A 6,000-nucleotide genomic window follows, 5' to 3' on the forward strand; every position below is an offset into this window, starting at 1 on the left:
GTATTACTGGTTGGAGATTTTATTTGACAATCAATGTCAGCAAACCGAGCTCAACATGTTCCTATTAATAAAAAGGGGGGGGGGGGTGTTGTTTACAAATATTTAATATTTTAAAATCAATTAAGATGCAGTAATAATATTTTTAACAAAGGCCAGTACAAAAGGAAGTGTTTAATTATTCCAGTCCATACTGTTTTAATACTGCCTAATAAGAAAATGTAAAATTGACTGGATACTATTTTTAACATGGAATTAATATTTGTGACCATTGTGTCTCCTGCAAGCACTTAGGTTGTTCTTAGTCCTGTTGCCTAAAATCCACTAGCCAGGGTGTGTGGGCCACCAGCAAGTGTAAGGAAAAGTGAGGTGAGGCGAGTGGAGTGGAAAAAACAGGTTGCACTGAAGTTAAGAGGGCAGCCAGAAACTCAAAGAAAAATGGCACCACAACACCACCTCATCCAACCTAAACATAGTCATTTTTTTCCTATTGTGACACTCCCTCCAATAATATAATTTCTTATAATGAACTAAAGTCCTGGAGTACATCCACTTCATTAACTATTAACTAAAAATATGACTTTACTTAAATTTAAAATTTCTTAACTGTCCAAAATCATGTGCCACAAATCAGTTAACCTTTGTCTTTAGTATGTGAGCAGCATGGCAACATAATGCTTAGAAAACCCACTGCATCTGACAACAGTACAGGGGGCACTCTCTCTCTTAAATCAAAGACCTGCATTTTCACTGGCCAATATGCAAGACGCTATAAGCGCACACAATTGTGTCCTCCAAGATAAAATTATTGTACCATTCAAGGTTAGTGCTTTGCATTAAATACAGCTACTCTTGCCTCCAACTCATTGGAACTATGAATTACAGATTGTCTAAAATGTTGTAATCTTCCATGAATTTTCAAAAATCATCAAAATTCAAACTGTCACATTTTCTGTACAATACTCAAAGAAACTACATTAAGTACCAACACTTAATTTTTAAAAATAAATTTGAACTAGTGGGTAAAGGAAACAAAGACCAGGAAAACGTGTAACATGTTTGTACAAAGCAGTGACAAAAAAAAACATTTTTTGAAAAACACACAACACACAAAAATGTTGAAAGGATGCCACAAAAATCAGAAACTCAAGCACTTCTCTCCCATTCTGAATATCATGAAAAGCAACAACAAAGCAACATTTTAAGGACTTAAGCAATAGTTTAAAAAGAGAGTGTATAAGCTAGGCACAAAAAAAAATTTACAGTACAGTAATCCCTCGCTACTTCGCGGTTCACTTTTCACGGATTCACGACTTCGCGGGTTTTTGAATACAAGTGATTGCCCGCCTATCGCGGAAGTTATGTTCCAGACCCATCAGCAACAGGAGAAAATCCACGATATAGAAAGACCATATAAATAAACATTTTTATAGTTTAAGCCTTAAAATACCCATCCCACATGCTTTAAACACATGTAAACTTATAAAACACACTTTGTTAACACATATGATATGTGGATGTCGGGCTAAGGATATGAGTAACATCTCACTATTATAAAACATTTTAACTTCACGCAAGACAAGACAGTGAGACAGGAAAATTGGTGATTAACAGGCTTTTAAATTATTGACAGGCAGAGCGACAAGCAGCACAAAGCCAGCACAAAGTCCACTTCTCCTTAGCGTTCATTCAGCTCCCCACCCCCTTGACAATGCGAACTGCGCCTCCGGGGAGGGGGGTTTGAGGGAACGTGCGTTCAGCCCACACACACACACTCCTCCTCCTTCCGAACGCGAAGAGCGACAAGCAGGCATTTTGACAGAAGCAGCACAAAGTCCATTTCTGCTCAGCGTGAGTTCAGCTGCCCCCCTTCACAAAGCGAGTGCAGACACATTGACGTCTGATCGCTGCGTGCAGGCAGTGTGCAGTGTTGGTCTGTGGTGTTTAAGAATGTAGAAAGTGTTTAAGAGCATAGGAAGTGTTTATAAGAGCGTGGGAAAGGTTAACAAGAGAGTGAGAAAGGTTTATAAGAGTGTGGGAAGGGTTTATAAAGCCTTAAAATATGTATAAATAATAAAATAAATATAGGTCGCTACTTTGCGGATTTTCACCTATCGCGGGGGGCTCTGGAACGTAACCCCCGCGATAGGTGAGGGATTACTGTATACCATTTTACATTAGCAACAAGAATTAAGCTTTAAAATAACACACTTGCAAGTTTTTCTTGGAAATTCCCATTTATAGTAAATGTATCGAAGCTGGGAGTATGAAAGGCTTTCAGCTACTACTCTGATTTAAATTTAATAAATTTATATGTGTTGAGTTTTTGAGGTTGAAGTCAGGGAAAGACTTCTTTCTTACTAACTTCTCTCCATAACCATTCAAAAACTCCTCAGTGAAAATTCTTCAAAACCTTTAGTTTTACAAAACTTTGTTGCAAGGTTTCAGTAAAACATGTTAACAGTAGAAATTTAACCAAACTTAAGTTTATCTATATAATAGAATTCTTTAGTTTTTCTTATTGTAATTCAGAACTTTTTGTGGTTTTATTCCTTTTGAACATTTGTGAAGGACTTTAAATATGGGAAATGTGCTATGTATATTATGATAAATATAAAAGTATAATGTGAATTCAATACACTCCGTCTGGCAACCACCATTCGTTGCCAAGTTGGGCACAAGGTTTTGCTAGTTAATTAGCTGTTAAGATCCTTGGCATTAGTCTGGCCATTACACAGGCTCTGAATTCTATGTAAATGATGGTTGAATCCAAATCATACTCAAGTTAACCAATTTTCATGAGATTATTAAGCCTGAATAATGGTCAGGACAGTATTCAGAGTATTCTGCTGCCATCTTGTAGATAAAATAACAAAAATTCAATGCGTTTTGCTTTTCTATGGTAAGTCATCAGTTAGTTATTCATGAGTAGGGTGGCTTACTCAACTAAAACACAATGGCAGGTAAACAAGAAGCTTTAAAGCCAGTTGTAGAACAAACTAATAATTAACCATTTGTTAACTCAAGCGATAGTGATGACAATGTGAATTAATGGAGTGTCGACATAAATCGATACAGGTGATTATTTAAATACAGTACATCATTTGGTGTGGCATACAATCAACATCCCATTCTTAACATCATTTATGAGATCAACATGGCAGTGCCTAGACCATGTGCAGCTCTTTCGCAGACTTCTAAAGTATGGGAGTACTTTAAGCAAAAGCCAAATACTGTGATCTGTACATTCTGTAAATATGAAATGGCATATCATAGCAGCACAACTATTATGCAGGAGCGTCTAAGACAAGCACTCTGGAGTTTTCTCTGAAGACACCGCCAACACTGCGCCATAAGTCGCTGGTATATCGCTGCATCCTTCAATCATTTATTTTCCTTCATAAAAGGACCAGTCACCCTGGTAACATTGCAGTAGTAAACTAGTGCTGAGTAACAAGATCTTGTTACACCGCTTTCGATAGGCTTTTGCTAGAAGGAAAGTTAGCTTTGTTGATTTGACCTTGATTCCCTGTGTGTGCCCGAGTAGCGAAGAGCAAACAGCTTCTAAAATGGCATGTGGAGAGATACCAAAGTGAATGCTCAAAGCAGAATAATCCGTGGATAACTTTTTTTGTATTACCGCTAAATCTGACTCAATTTGTTCGACTCCCAATTTTAATGGAAGTGTTCTGAAGATGTATATCAAACACAAAAGTGAGGTAACCAGGATCAGATGATTGGTTCCCAGCTAATCGTGGTGCTGAACATGTTCATGTAGCTGATGCACCTATGGGAACGTTCACCTGGGAGGACAGACACGATGATAGGAGGTACAAACCATATTGCGTCTCACTGCAATTGTCACCCCCCGCACACCTGTCTCACAAAGACAGCCAGCTCACCGGGCATTCCTGCTGGCCATCGTGCTGCCCCCCTGTATAGCCGTTGCTGCCACAAACTGCTAACAGGCACCAACAGCAACAGATGTTTTATGTTGATTTATATGTGAAACCATTGCTTTGTGCGCTTTTTGGGAAAAATATTAGCCCTCGAAGAGTTGCTACTGAACAAAGATGGTTTGTGGTGCTCCCTGATAAAAAAATGTTTCTGCTGTTATCTGTTATAATATGATAGTGGCTCGGGACTGAGGGTGTAACTTGTTTTTCTATAAAACTAGATAAAAACGTTAATGCCCTGGCAGGGCACATAGTTTTGGTTTTATATTTGATTTGATTACATTAATGTTTCAGTTGAGATTTACAAGAAATATTTTAACTGCTACTGCGTAAAGGGAATACTGCTGTTAAAAAAGCATCTTATTTGTTTAAAGTGTTTGCAAACCAAATACAAGCAATACACTATCTTTGAGTTCATTATTGAATTTTGTGCATAACAATGTGATTGTCTGCGATTAAAAATTTTAATCGTTGCCCATTTCTAAAAATTACATGTATAATCTAAAAGTAATTTAAAGGTGTGACAGAAATGGGGTATAATAAGCAGGATAACATTGTTAGCTACGGATTATTGCAAGGTTTGATACAGTATGTTACTTTACTCTCACATTATATTAATGTTTTGTTTTTTTTGCCCAAGTGTGTTATATAATCTGAAGTATTACTTGAATTGATAAGTTGTGTTCAAGTAAACTTATCTTAAACTGATCTTTGCACTAATGCTGGACTGTTATTGAAATCAGATTCAAACAAATTCCACTCTTTATCTTGTGCTTTTGCACTTAAGTTGTAGTGCTAAGCAGATATGATTTATAATAATCGGATTCAAACTGCACTACTTGTGTTAGCATTAAGAACCTTAAAAACGGCAAAGCAGCAAAAATGGAAAAAAAAATATTTGCTTAGAACAGAAAAAGAGAATGGATATTAGAGCAGTTCAAGATATGCTCTACTTCATACAATATCACCAAGCTATGGTCCTTCTAAAACCGGGCCAAGACACCTCAGACCCCAAAAACTTCAGACCAATATCACTCCTTTGCCACCTCTACAAACTCTATGAACGCCTCATCCTCAACCATCTTTCCCCACCAATCCAAGAACACCTAGTCCCAGAGCAAGCTGGCTTCCACCCAGACAAATCATGCATGGGAATGGTGCTCAGTCTCACCCAGCCATAGAAGATTGCTTTGAAAAAGGAAAAATCACATTTGTTAACCTCTCAGCTGCAAACAGTATCGTGAATCACAGGTTGCTCTTCAAAAGATATAGTATATGACATGACACATGACTACCACCTAGTGAAAGTCATCCAATCTCTATTGGAAAATAGACTTTTTTGTTGATCTATGCAAGGAGCCGTTGGAGACACCAACAAAACTGCCTTCCTCAGGGAAGTGTGCTAGCACCGACCCTTTTCAACATCTACACAAACAACTCATCCAGCCTGAATGCAGGTGCTTCTTATATGATGACAACCTTATGCAACACAACACAGGAGAAAAATTACCACTATAGAGGCAGTCCGTACATCTGCCCTATCGAACCTCTCAATCTATTACAGCAAGAACCGACAGCAAACTCATCCAAGACACAGGCTACTGCCTTCCATCTGCGCCACCATTTGGGATGGTATGCCAACAAAACAGCACCTGAACCCAGTATATCTTGAAGTCACCCTTGACTGGACCCTGATTTATAGGGCCCATGTGGAAAGTCAGCACAAGCAATAACATCGTTAGAAAATTGGCTAATACCATGTGGGGCACCAACCCAGCAAGCCTGCGCTCACACTGTTATTCCGCAGCAGAATATGTGTGTGTTTGGAAGCAATCAGCACATGCTAAGGAACTCAACCCTATACTCAATGAGAGCTGTCGCAGTATCACTGGATGCTTAAAACTGACATCCATTGGCAGCCTCTACATACTGGCCAGTATTGCTCCACCAGATATTAAAAGAAATATGGTGAGTAGGCAGACAAAACTATAGCACCCCAGACAGCAACTGTACAGCCATACCAATGTTGCTAAATGTCTGAAATCCC

The 6,000-nt window shown here is 38.4% G+C and overlaps 2 protein-coding genes across 2 annotated transcripts in view; both read right to left on the reverse strand.

The window, feature by feature from the left end:
• Positions 1-6,000, reverse strand: part of nup98 (nucleoporin 98 and 96 precursor) — a 160,998-nt gene that overhangs the window by 59,356 nt on the left and 95,642 nt on the right.
• The window catches only part of slc6a7 (solute carrier family 6 member 7), a 666,512-nt gene that overhangs the window by 10,024 nt on the left and 650,488 nt on the right, over positions 1-6,000 (reverse strand). The window lies entirely within an intron of this gene.

This window comes from Erpetoichthys calabaricus, chromosome 4 (assembly GCF_900747795.2).
Source record: "Erpetoichthys calabaricus chromosome 4, fErpCal1.3, whole genome shotgun sequence".
Lineage (NCBI taxonomy): Eukaryota > Metazoa > Chordata > Cladistia > Polypteriformes > Polypteridae > Erpetoichthys > Erpetoichthys calabaricus.